This window comes from Vulpes vulpes, chromosome 12 (assembly GCF_048418805.1).
Source record: "Vulpes vulpes isolate BD-2025 chromosome 12, VulVul3, whole genome shotgun sequence".
Classification (NCBI taxonomy): Eukaryota; Metazoa; Chordata; class Mammalia; order Carnivora; family Canidae; genus Vulpes; species Vulpes vulpes.
Genome location: NC_132791.1, coordinates 159,587,950 through 159,600,194, shown reverse-complemented (window position 1 = coordinate 159,600,194; position 12,245 = coordinate 159,587,950). Strand labels below are relative to the sequence as shown.

The 12,245-nt window shown below is 58.1% G+C and overlaps 1 protein-coding gene across 2 annotated transcripts in view; it reads right to left on the bottom strand.

Moving 5' to 3' along the window:
• TP73 (tumor protein p73) overlaps positions 1–11,269 on the bottom strand; it is a 65,127-nt gene extending 53,858 nt beyond the window's left edge. Inside the window, exon 1 of one of the 2 annotated variants that reach the window (XM_072731091.1) lies at positions 11,210–11,269. The gene's annotated coding sequence lies outside the window, so the exon portion shown is untranslated. Of the gene's footprint in view, positions 1–1,329; positions 4,553–11,209 lie in introns of those variants that run through there. The other variant, XM_026005141.2, reaches the window with a different exon arrangement.
• Between the last annotated feature and the right edge of the window lie 976 nt (positions 11,270–12,245).

Below are 12,245 nucleotides of genomic sequence, written 5' to 3'. Positions count from 1 at the left end.
TGGGGGAGGCTGGGCATGACAGGGTGGGGCCCCAGCTGTCTTTACGTAGGGGTGGCAGGAATAGCAAGGTGGGCCGGGGAAGGGCCAGGGTCCTCTGGAGGCCACACAACAGGCCCTGAGCCCAGGGACTTCAGGGAGTAAGTTTCAGGGTTCAGCTCAAGTGGCGCACAGTGGGATGTTTGTGGGGAAGGTCACCCTGGCAGGCATGCATGGGCTGGTGAGCCCAGAGGAAGGTCCAGGTGAAGTGGGGGGCTGTGGAATGAATGGGCAGTGCTGGGGGTGCAGAGGGGCAGGGGGGATGAGGACACATGTCCTGCCCCAGGACCCCCTTCCAGACTGACTCAGGGCGGTTAATGTGCTTTTAAGTCAACCTCCAGCTAGTGACAGAGGCAGGTGCCTTCAGCAGCCTGCTCCCAGCTTCGTGCCTGGGCAGGTGCCTCTGCCTTCTGACCTGCACGGTGTTGACGGTCACACCTACGCACATGACTCAGCTATGCAAGGGCAGCTAGCGGGACCCCTGAGCTGGGCAGGGGTGCAAAGCGCAGTGGCCTGCTGGGGCATTTGTGGACCTGCAGTTGAGTCATCTCTGGTCAAACATCCTCCTCCATGCAGGAGCAATCCCCGAAGGCTGCTCCCCTTCATGAAGGGAGGGGCCCGGACCACCGCTGAGCACCCCCATGCCCTTCCACACGCGGTGCACGCTCACTCTGCTTTCTTCACATAGAACCACCCCCCCCACCTCCGACAGTCCCTCTGCAGGTGTGACAGGAACCCCAGCAGTGGCCAGTGGACCTGCTGCTGCCCAGGCCTCCCCAGCAGCGGCAGGAGAAGCAGAGGGGCAGGGCGGGCTCTAGCGCCCGTGGTGTGGGGGAGCCTGGGGGAATGAAGCTGAGGTGGCCCCAAGAAGCTAAGGAGGAGTGGCCTCCTGCCTGGGTGGGCGGTGCCTCCTCGGCAGGAAGTGGAGAGAGTTCCCATCAGGCCAAGGGGTGGAGGCAGCAGCACCAGCGTGACTTCTGCACCCCCACGGCCTGCCCCCCCAACCCGGGGCCATTTGCATCACCCCTGGGAGCAGATGTCTCTCCAAAGTGCTAACAGCCTCACTGGTCCTCCTCGCTCGAGCCCTATTTGGGGAACCATGGCATGGCCTCCCTGTACCAGCCTGGCCACCTGCCTGTCTAGCTCCTGCCTGTGCCCCCAGGGCGGAGGCGGCGGGGAGGGGCTCTGCACTCCGGGGTGGCCCTAAGCAGCTGCTCCTGTGGGGCAGGGAGGCCGCGACAGGACCCCAAGCTCAGGCCTGAGAGAGGTGGGCCAGGCTGAGCCCAAGCCTACCTTGGCGGAGCCGGACCCGAAGGTGGAGGTCGGTGTGGAGGGGAGGCCGCTGGGAGGCCCACGGCTCGTGGCTGGGCAGGCCGTCGGTGGCGGCAGCGTCCTGGTCACCTAGGCGATGACATTGGAACCAAGGAAGCAGCGTGGCCAGTCTGGAGCCTGGGGCAGCCGGGGCGGAGCGTGGCTGGGAGCCCTGAGGCTGGCAGGCAATGCCATGTTCTCCACACGGTGACCTGGTGACAGGTCCCTGAGCACCAGGAAGCGGAGCTGGAGGTGGGGGGGTGTGGATGGGAGCTGACGCGTCAGCCCGTGTGTGTGCCCTTCCTCTGCTCCTCGTAGAAACCCTCCCCACACGCAGTAGACAGAGGTGCCACAAGCCCCTGAGCCTATCCCTGGCCTCCTCAGCCTGTCCTCTAGCGAAAGCAAATTCTACAGGTTGTAGCGTTTCAGCCGTCATATGTCAGTGGGTGATTCTAACAAATAAAGACTCATTGTTTCCAATATTAGGGCCAACCAGGAAACCGTTCGTTCGTTCGTATTCAACAGTGTTTCCCCTGCCCAGGCGTGCATCACATGCGTGGTAAATTCAGAGGATTCAAGGTAATATGCAGCCTGGACACCACATACTGAATTTGCAAGCACATGTTTTAATTGCTGGTCAGAAGGAATTCGCGAAGGCCCAGATTTAGGAGACTAATCTCCGTCTCCTTCCCCCGCCAGGGGCAGAGGCACAGAAAGCTCAGGCCAGCTGAATGGACGTGACAAGGGGCCTGCGCAGATTGGACTGAGGGCCGTGTCTGGAGGCGGAAGCCTTGCATGGGCGGGTGGGCCCGCTATACCCCGGGGTCCAGGTCAGAGGGAGGCCAGCGGGCACTGCCCTGCTGGCTTTGCAGAGGTAGGAAGGGGCTGTGAGCCGCGAAGTGCAGGCGTCTCTAGAACTGAAAAAGCCAAGAGATGCATTCTCCCCTCGGAGGAGGAGGAGGAAGGAGCACAGCCCAGCTCACCCCGAGGTTAGCCTAGGGGAGGGTTTCAGACTTCTGCCCTCCAGAACTACAGGAAAGTACATCTATGCTGCTTTAAGCCTCTACCCCTGGGCTCATTATTAGAGCAACTGCTGAAACTCACACACTTCCACGTAACATAAGTTTGGGGACTGTCATCTGCGGTGGCTTCCCGATTTCCTGGAGGCCCCAGAGCAGGCCCTGCTGCCACGTGAAGTCTGAGGAGAGACCCTTGGGCAGCCGGGTGCTCGGCAGGATGGAGCCCCCCAGCCCTCTCAGGAGCCAAGCCCCTCGCCCTTCAGGGACATAACCTTAACACATGCACTTCGAAGGGACCCTGCCAGGGATGCCTGGTGTTCTCACCTGGACTCTTGGGAGGCCAGGGGAGGCTGGCATCTGTGCAAGTTACCCAAGGCAGGGGGCTCTGCTGTGGGCCCCACAACTCCTGTTGAACATAGATGCAGTTCTGCAGAAGAGCCCATGTCTGTGTGCAGCCCATATGTGCATGGTGGACAGGGCTGCATAAGGCACATGCAGGAGTGAGCTGCTGCGACCACACAGTGGGACAGTGGGGGGTGGTGAGAGGGAGATGTCCCTGGTCCTGGGAAAAGAGGCAAAGGAGCCAGTGGGATGCCAGGCACTCCCTCGTCCTCTCCTGGGACACTGCTGGGCTGCCCTCAGCTGGCATTGACCACAGCAGGTGGGTCCCATGGCCTGCACCTCCCAGAAGTGGCCCCTGACTGAAGCCATGGACTTCGGGGTCCTGCAGAGGTGACTTCCCAGAATGCCCTCCTCCCGAGCCCGGCCCCTGTGGGGGAGGGAAGGCCTGTCAGGAGGCCAGGGCTCAGGCCTCGAGCTGGGCTGCTGTGCAAACACAGCCCTACACACTCTGGGCTCACCGAACCCTCGGCACAGCCTCTGGCACCCATATCAGAGACCAGAGGTGGATGGGGAGCCCTGAGTGATGATGGCAGATGGGCCTCTGGCCACAGGGTGGTTGGTAGAAGACGGCCACCAGCTCTGGGTGGGGCATCAGTAGGGAGCCAGACTCACATTTCCACACACCTTCTTGCCACCAGAAGACCTATTTGGAAAGCTCTTCCTGCAACTCTCTTGCCTAGGCCAGGCCTGATGTTAAGTTAGGAGGTCCAGGCATGAACCTCGGCCCAAGGCCTGGGAGTCTTTGGAGAGGGAGTGGGAACTGGGCAGAAGGACAGCTTTGTGGACGCAGGACTGCCTGAGCCTCCACGGGCTCTCTTAGGCTTCTGGAATCAGAGGCTGAGGGCAGGTCCTTGTGGGACCAAGATCAAGGTGGCGGCAGGGCTGCTCCCTGTCTTCCCCTCTTCCAGCAGCTGGGGTGCCCATGGCCTTCGGCTGGTGGCTCCTTCCCGCAGCTTCACAACACATCCCTGCAGCCTCTGCCCCCATGGCCATGTCTCTTCTGCAATGACCCTCCTGTCTCCATCTCTCCAGGATCTCTGTGAGGACCAGGGCCCATCACGGCTGCATCACTGTCCCTGTGGCCCCGTGAAATAATGTAACTCTGGGTTCTGGGCCTTCGCACATGGGTGCTCAGGGACCCATTACTGTGCCTTGCTTCAGAAATGTGTCCGGTGAGCCGTCCGTGTGAGAGTCAGCTGGGGCCACTGGGGACCCGTGGAGGAACGCACCTTGTGTCAGCTTGGAGACTGATGCTAACCCCAAGGCCCAGGATCGAGCTTTACTCGTTCTGAGGTTGAAGGCACAGGACATGGCTCTCTGAGATCCGTAGTCACCAGGCTTCAGACAACGGCGAGCGAGGTGGGCTGCTGGGGCACATGGGGACTCCGTGAGGGTACAGTCTGCTCATAAACCTCCAGGGTGTCTGCAGCCCCTCCGGGTCTTTCATGTTCACCAGCAGCTCCTCCTCAATGAGGTTGAGCTCCAGCAACCCTGTTGGAAAGTCGCAGGGTGATGCCTGGCAGTCAGCTGACAGGGTCATGTGGCCTCCAGCCCAAGGCAGTGCTGACTGGCTCCATTGGGAACATCGTACAGAGATTAGAAACTGGCTGCCAGGTCAGCCCCATGAGAAAGCCAATCTCCATCCTACGGATCATGAAATGGAGGCTCAGTGGTTAAGGAAGTTCTCCAACACGGGCTGGTTATTGAAAAGTACACTGGAACTGAGGCCCCTGGAGACGCCCTGTGTGCCACCGTGCGTGCACGCACACACTTCCTGCATCTCCTAGGATGTGTTTGCTTCCTCCTTTCTAGTCTTTCTTTTCTCTTCTTTCTTTTTTTTTAAAGTAAGCTCCACGCCCGGTGTGGGGCTTGAACTCATGACACCGAAATAAAAACTCAGATGTTATACCTACACCGACTAAGTGGGCCAGGCGCCCCAAGCCGTGCTGTGCCTGTCTGTTCTCACTGTCAAGGGCAGTCTTTGGGTTTGTGTTCAGTGGCATCAGGTTGGCCAAACCTTGTCACATTTGGCCTGCCTGATGGTGTGTCCATGACCCACTCTCCTGCACACAGGTTTCCAAACACTGAGGGACCAAACTTGGAGGAGCCAAGGGTACAAGCTCTCTTGCTTCCCAGCTGTCCCCTGACGCCCACCCCACCATAAGACCTGTTCCCAGGCCTACGAACAAAGGTTGCTCCCAGGCCCTGGGCGGTGCTTAGAGTCTGGTGAGCTCTGGGCGTGGCCCCCACTTGCTTGCTTAGACTGCCCACATGGTCCACACCAAGTAAAAGCAGGTGCCCCGTAACAAACGATTCATGGATGAATGGACAAATGAAGTCTTATGGGAAATGCAGCCTAGCTCAGTTCTGCATCCTTTTTGTGCATTTTAAAATCCAGAGAGCACATAAACTGGAAGTTTTTCCTTATGTCTGGGGCAGACTCTGGGCAGACGCAAAGCTCTCCATGATCCTTGCTGCCCATCTAGTGTGAACATCTATTCATGTTGTTGGAGGAACGTGGGAGAGCTTGACTGTGCACTGTTTCCATCAGAAACATAAAATATAAAGATGCGGCTTGGTGGTATCATAAAATATGAAGATTCAGGTAATTCAGGTACTGTGTTACTTTTCCAAAATGCATTTTTTTAAAGTCCGAGTTCTGAAACACCAGAGGCCCAGGGATGTGGGATGAGGGATGGTGAGGTGGTGCTTAGTTTGGACCATAAGGGAGGGCACGGCACATCCAGTTAGAAACGGCCCATCAGTCGCTGTTTTACAAGCCCTCTGGCGCCCCCAGGTCAGACCAGGAGACACCCCAATGAGGGGCCGTGGGTGGCGCTCTGGAACCACAGCGGCCCAGCTCCCACACGGTGTTTCTGGGGAGGACAGCTCTTCCTCTCATCTCACAAAAGCCAAGCTTTGAAAGGTCACATGATTAAGATCTGGAGTGGAATTCAGCCAGTTTCTGGATGATTCGTAAGCCAGCAACGCTCACAACACACAATGACTTTTGCTACCTTTGGCCATCCTAAGCTCTTGTCAATGAAATGCCACTGAATAGCACAAAATTTGTAAAGTCTAAAAGGGCAAAGCACCGGTCCCCAGCCAGCCTCCCCCTCCCGCAGTGGGCTGGGCTGTCATCGCTTCTACCGAGAAGGAGACAACCAGAGTGGTTTTCACTACAGTAACGGAAGGGAGGAGACGGCCCGGAAGCTCTAAAAAAGCAGCCTGCTGGGGTTCCTGGCCATTGACCCGCACGCCACTCACACCGCGCCTTCCTCATAACACGTGCTCCACACACGTTACTTACCTGCGCATTTCACTGTCGGGAGTAGACTCTTTCTATTATTCTAATACTTTCAAAAATCAAACCAACTAGAGGGAGATTAGACAGTGTCGTTGGACTTAACATTGACCTCAATCTTACAATCATCTTTTCTGCTATTTTTATCAGAATTCATTATTTTCACATTAATCCAATTAGCGTCCTGTTTACCAATGCCTCATTTTTACATTTACGGCTTCATCTGAAAGCTCAGGGACACGCTCCCCACTCAATTCCTCCTCCCTCATTACTGCCAAATAATTAGCCGAGGAGCATCCCTGATCAAAAATTAAGAACCCAGAAGCAAGTTGGGGCATGCCTACCTCTGAAAGAAAAAAAATGACAGGAGATGCCTAATTACGGGCTTTTGTTGGTGGTCAGGGCCAGCGGGAAGCAGATTAGAGCTAGTAGATCACAGCTGTTAGAGCTCCCCTCCGATTTACATCCCAATGACCAGTGGGCCAGGTCTGTGATCTGGGGAGCTCTCTATTTGCATTGCGCATAGCACATAGCAGGTGCCCAGGGGTACAAACCTGCCGCCCCCTGGGGAGGCATAGCCAAGGCAGTAGGGTCTGTTTATTTAACCATTTGCCCACCTTCCTAAACAGGGAATGCGCCTTTCTCTCTTGTTGCCCCAATGCCAGCTAGTGAGGGCTGCCCTACACTCCTCAAGCTTCTCTACCCCACTTCTCGGGGGTGGGAGGGCAGGACCCACATCAGGACCCGCTGCCCTCCTTGTCCCCACACAGCCTCGCTGAGGAGTGCACCCCCCAGGTAAGCCCTGAGCCTGCAAAAGAGAAATTGCTGGGTTTTGCTCAAGTTCTGCAGAACGAAGAAGACACAGCCCAGGAAGTCACCTCTAAAAATCCCAGGAAATGAGGCAGGAGGGGTGAGGGGGCATACTCCCTGCCCACTTTGAAGGGCCCAGTACAACCCTTCCTCCCCTAAGGAGAAGCTATCTGCCCAATTAGCCAGAGGCTTCCCCAGATGCCTGCTCCCCCACCCCCCAGGGCCTGGCACCTTGGAGCAGCAGGTGAGCAATTAGAGCCCCTTGCCCCCTCCCCACAGGCACCCAGGGCCACAGGGAGTGATTTCACCAGCTGGCTCTGGTTGGGATGGCAGAGACAGGAACTTCCCACATGCAGCCACTCTGAGCAGGATCACAAAGACCAGCCCTGCCTGCTTGGGCCCCCGTACCCTGGCTGGTGGCATGGCAGGATGGGCAATGCCCAGGGTCCTGTGCCTGTCTGGTGGAGGAGGGTGGAGGCTGGACCAGCCTTTCCTGGGCACTTTTGTATCTGCCCTTGGGAGTTCCAGCGTGTTCCCGGGGCAACTCACAGGAGGGATCAGGCTAGATCCTCCCTAGAGAGATGAGGAGGCACCACGAGGGAAGGCACGCAGGCAAACTCCCACACAGACCAAGGGCCGGGGATGGCCCATGGCCATGCATGGCTGAGCCAGGATCTGGACCGCTGCATGCCTATTTGGGACTTCTGGTCCCCAGACCAAGAGAGAGTTTCTTCTGTTGATTAAATCACCCACCCTCCGGTAAATTTGTTATGTGCCCCAGAAAACTTATAGCTATCAAGGCACTTAAAAAGCAAATCTGTGATATCGCTCCCGCATGCTTCTTTATGGGTGAAATGACAAGGCCCCCAACAGGTCTAGTAACTCCTAGTGTCAACATGGTGACAACCACAAACGAAATCTTGGGATTCCTGCAGCAACTGTCACGCAGGATGAAAATATCGGGGATTCCTCTTGGAGGAAAAGTCACAGGCGCCGCTAAAATAGCGGCTTGTCCGAATTTGCACTTTGCAACGGTGCGCAAAGGAAGGAACACAAAGGAAGATGCTGCCTTCCCCACTCGAGCTGGGCAGCACCCCTAAATTCTGCATCCTGGTTCCCAGGACCAGGGTTGGGGCTGTGTCTCGGGTTCACACTGCACCAGTGACAGGATCACCTGGCAGAGGTGGCTGGAGTCCCGGCTGTTCCTCCAACACTGGGGCCCCCACGTGCACACTCTGCTGCTTGTAACCTTGGGCAGGTTTGTAAGTTGTTGAAACCTCCCCCTCCCGTCCCGAAGTCGGCACCCTCAGTCGTTGGGGCTGCCCTCAGCATTACAGGGAAGAAGTATCTGGAGTATTCGGCTAAGTACCAGCTTGAGCCGCTGCTGACGAAATGTTCGAAATGTTCGCTGTTATCAGAGGTGCTCAACCAATACTTGTTTGGCTGACTGGTTGTGTGTGTGTGTGTTTTTTTTTTTCTTTCTCTCCTTGAGTCTCTGATTTAGGGCAGCCTCTCCCGGAAAAGAAAGCACTTTTGATGAGCACCTGTCTGTTCTGCCAAGGAATCCTGGCCAGAGAGTGGGCAGAGATGGGGTGGGGAGGGGGATTGAACGTTTATAACCTCTTGTGCTCGGCTCTCAGTGCCGACTTCGCTATGTCTTTCACTTGAACCCCAACGAGCAGAGGGAGCTTCTCTATAAACCAGAATCCGTTTTCCTCTACAGAACACACAAAGAAAAGATTCTTCTAGGCGTCCTAGAAAACTCACTTAAGAAGGCAGACTTTTTGAAGGAGATGTCGTTGCATGTTTTGGTTACACACAAATAAAAGCTGCTAGTTACAGATGTGCATTCTGTGTTCATTAAAGAAACTTGGGCGCAACCTGGGTGCACTTGGCAAGGGGGATGAACACACGGTGTACTGGACGGGGGTACAGAGTATGGGCCCTGCAGTAAAGCTTTTCCCACCAGGATGCCTGAGTGGCTCAGCGGTTGAGCGTCTGCCTTTGGTCCGGGGCATGATCACATCGGACTCCCTGCGTGGAGCCTGCTTCTCACTCTGTGTCTCTGCCTCTCTCTCTCTGTGTCTCTCATGAATAAATAAATAAGATCCTAAAAAAAAAAAAAAAAAAAAAAGCTTTTCCCCACCAAGAAGGAAAACCCCTGGGGCAGCAGAGGAGCTCTGCGTTACTTAACCATTCCTCTGTTTCTTTTTCCCTTTTTTGCTGTACGAAGTTAAGTGATCAGAAAATGACATTTTAAAATATTGATCCAGCACTCCCACAGAAATGCCCGAATCGGGAAGTAAAGGTGGGCCCTCCTCTTTCTTGGTGGCCAGAGAGAATAAACACACTTGGAAAATGTTTCTGCTTTTTTTTGTTGTTGTTGCAAACTGGAAGTTCACCATGTGTTTGTCTTCTTCACCGCTTATTTTATCTTAGCAACTTCTTTCCTATAAGTATCTACAGAATGAATTCCCCTTGAAACTGTCTTCCACATGGACAAACATGCTGCTTCCACCTACCTACAAATGAGATGAGTTCCCTTTCGGGTGTCAGAATCTCGGGGTGAATGTTTGCCTTTCTCCCAAAGTCCTCAGCCTCTCCACCTCTGTGTTAACTCTGAACATTACATGTGTTCAATGTTACAAATCCATTCCTGGATGTGGGTGGGGCATACTCTATAAATAAATCCTGAACTGAGGCATCCTCCAGCAGTGCCCCTGACAGGGGCCATCAGCCTCCACCCAAACCGGAGGCAGATTCCTGCCTCAGTGCCAGCCACTCCTTCCCTCCAAGGGGAGACCTGCTGGCCACGGAGGAGCTGCCCTCACCCCCAACTCAGGAGCAGCAGCTAGGATCAATAGCGTCACTCTGGGGCCCACTTAGTGGAAGCCAACCATTGCCTTGTAACTGGAGAAGAGGGTATCTGGACCCCAGCATTCTGACTTCACATCCATCTTCTTAACTTCTGTACCAGACTGGCTTTCCCAAGCGCTACCCTTCAGAATTTGGAAACACTACCCTGTTCCCCATAGCCTTCACTAGAAGGATGGCAAGGAGGGTCTAACCATTCTGAGGCCAATCCACAAGTACCAGCTGCCAGGTCAGTTCACCTGGGGCAGCCCCAACGGATGTATGACCAAGTGGCACAGCTCTGCAGCCTCTTATTTTAAAAGTCCTATGCATCATCCATAAATTCGTTTGTTGCAAAATTTCAAACATCCTGTCCCTTTAGTTCTCAACCCAATGCCTTTTTATCTTTTATGAATAGATTAAAAAATGGGTGGCTTGACCGTGGGACAATGCAATATAGTTGCGCTTACTCATTTTCTTCTAAAGCTAATTAAGGCTGAACAAATAAACAGCAACAGTGACAGCAAATAAAACCAAACCATCATGCTAATCAGTTCCCAAACGTCCAGTTATTTAATAAACAGACACAGTCCACTTGGACAGATTCACCTCTGCTCAGAAGTTAACCATACACTGTCTCCCTGGCCCATTGCCGGTTGACAATGGTCTACCTGCCACCCATCTATTTATGTAGACATGTGCACACTTTCTGCATACCGGCTTAGGGACCAGACAAAAATACAAGCTGAGTAAGAAGGTAATAATAGCTTCATCCCTCCAAAGGCTGAAAGGACAGTGGCTACAAGGCAAGGAGAGGGAGCCAGGGTGGAGGAGATGTCTCCCCAGGGTGCACCAGAGGCCTGACTCTGCCCCTCCTCTCTCTAACTGGAACAGACTCACAAGACAGGCTGGGCAGCCCTGGACAGCTCAGAATCACCTGGAAATGCCCCTCCGGAACCCTCACTCCATGGATCTAGCTCTGTGGTCACGCAGGTTCTCCTGGTCCCGCAGAGCACTGGGTCTCTGGGGACTGAGGCAGTAACGGGCTGGATTTGCACAGCCCTCTTGGGTGCGGAGGGAGCAGCGCCGGCGGGGAGGAGCTTGTCAGCGACTTGCACCACACCTGCGCCCCGACCCGACCTGTTCCCCATCGGTTTGGGGGCCTCCCCTCAGAAGCTGGAGTGGACAGGGGTCAGCCGGGGGAAGGTCCCTCCCGGAATCCCAGCGAGGCCGGTCCTGGCCCCAGAGGCACTCCGGCAGGACCTCGCACCCCGGGGCAGCCGCAGCTCCGGGCGGCTCCCTGCCACCTGTGCAGTGTCCCGGGGGGGGGGGGGGCCGGCTGGACTCCGTGGGGAGACCCCACGTCACCCCCTCTCACGGCTCCCGCACGCTCGGGAGCCCCCGCGCCCACCCCACCCCACCCCGCGCCCCGCCCGGCGGGCCGCGCTGCCCCTAGGCCCTCGGCGCTCCCTACCTGGTGCGGTCGCAGCCCGGGGGCATCGACGCCGGCCGGCCCGGCGCTGGCCCCGGAGTGGTGCACGGCGGCGCGGGCTACCCGGGCGGGTTATATGGGCGCCGGGAGGGGAGGCGCCGCGCGCAGGGCCGGCCGCGGGCGTTAGCGCCTTGGGCCCCGGCCGGGCGGGAAGGCGGCGCGGGCGGCGGCGCGGCGGGAGGAGCGCGGGCGGCGGCGCCGGGCCGGGGCAGAGGTGGCCGCCGGCGCCCCGCCCCCCCAGCTGGCCGCGCTCGAGTCGGGGTCCTGGGCGCGCTCGGCCCCGCCTCCTTCCCGCCGCCTTTTGGCGCGCGTCGCCCCGCGGAGCCTGCTGGGCCGCCGGCCGGGCTGGACGCGGGCTGCGCGCCGGGGCTCTCCCCGCGGGGATGCGGCTGCGGCCGTCCGCCAGGCTGGGGCGCGGGCGCGGGCGGGGGCGCGGGGGCGCGGGGGGGGCGGGGGGGGGCGGGCGGGGGCCCGGGGGCGCGGGTGGGGGCGGGCGGGGGCGCGGGGGGGGCGGGCGGGCGCAGCGCTCTCCGCGTCCCAAGCCTCGCTTTCCCGCAGACGCCGCATTTCCCCGCAGCCGGGCCCGACTCCCGCCCGCACTGGCGCTCAGACTCCGGGGCGCGGGGTTTGGGTGCGGCCGTCTGCGCCCCGGCGGCCCGGGGGACTCGCGAGGGCGGGGCCGCTCCGGGAGGGGCTCCCAGGTCCCGGCCCGCGCTCTTCCAGGGCGGAGGCTGCGTCCCTCGGCCCCGGGAGTAACTGGTGACGCGGACACTCCCAGGTCGCGGCCCGCACCCCGCTCCCTCCCTGGCCGCCGCCTGCTGGCCCCGGCGCCGCTGTCTTTCCTGCGCTCGCGCAGGTCCGGGGGTGGGGGGCGTCCGCGGCCACACGTGGCTTGTGCCCTGGGAGCGCGTCTAGGCGCGGAGACTGGCTCAGGCCGGGTGTTCCCGGACCCGCGGGGCGGGGCGGGCCTCGGCCTGGGGTCCCGAGCGCCGGACGCGTTCGGGGAGGCTCGGCGGCC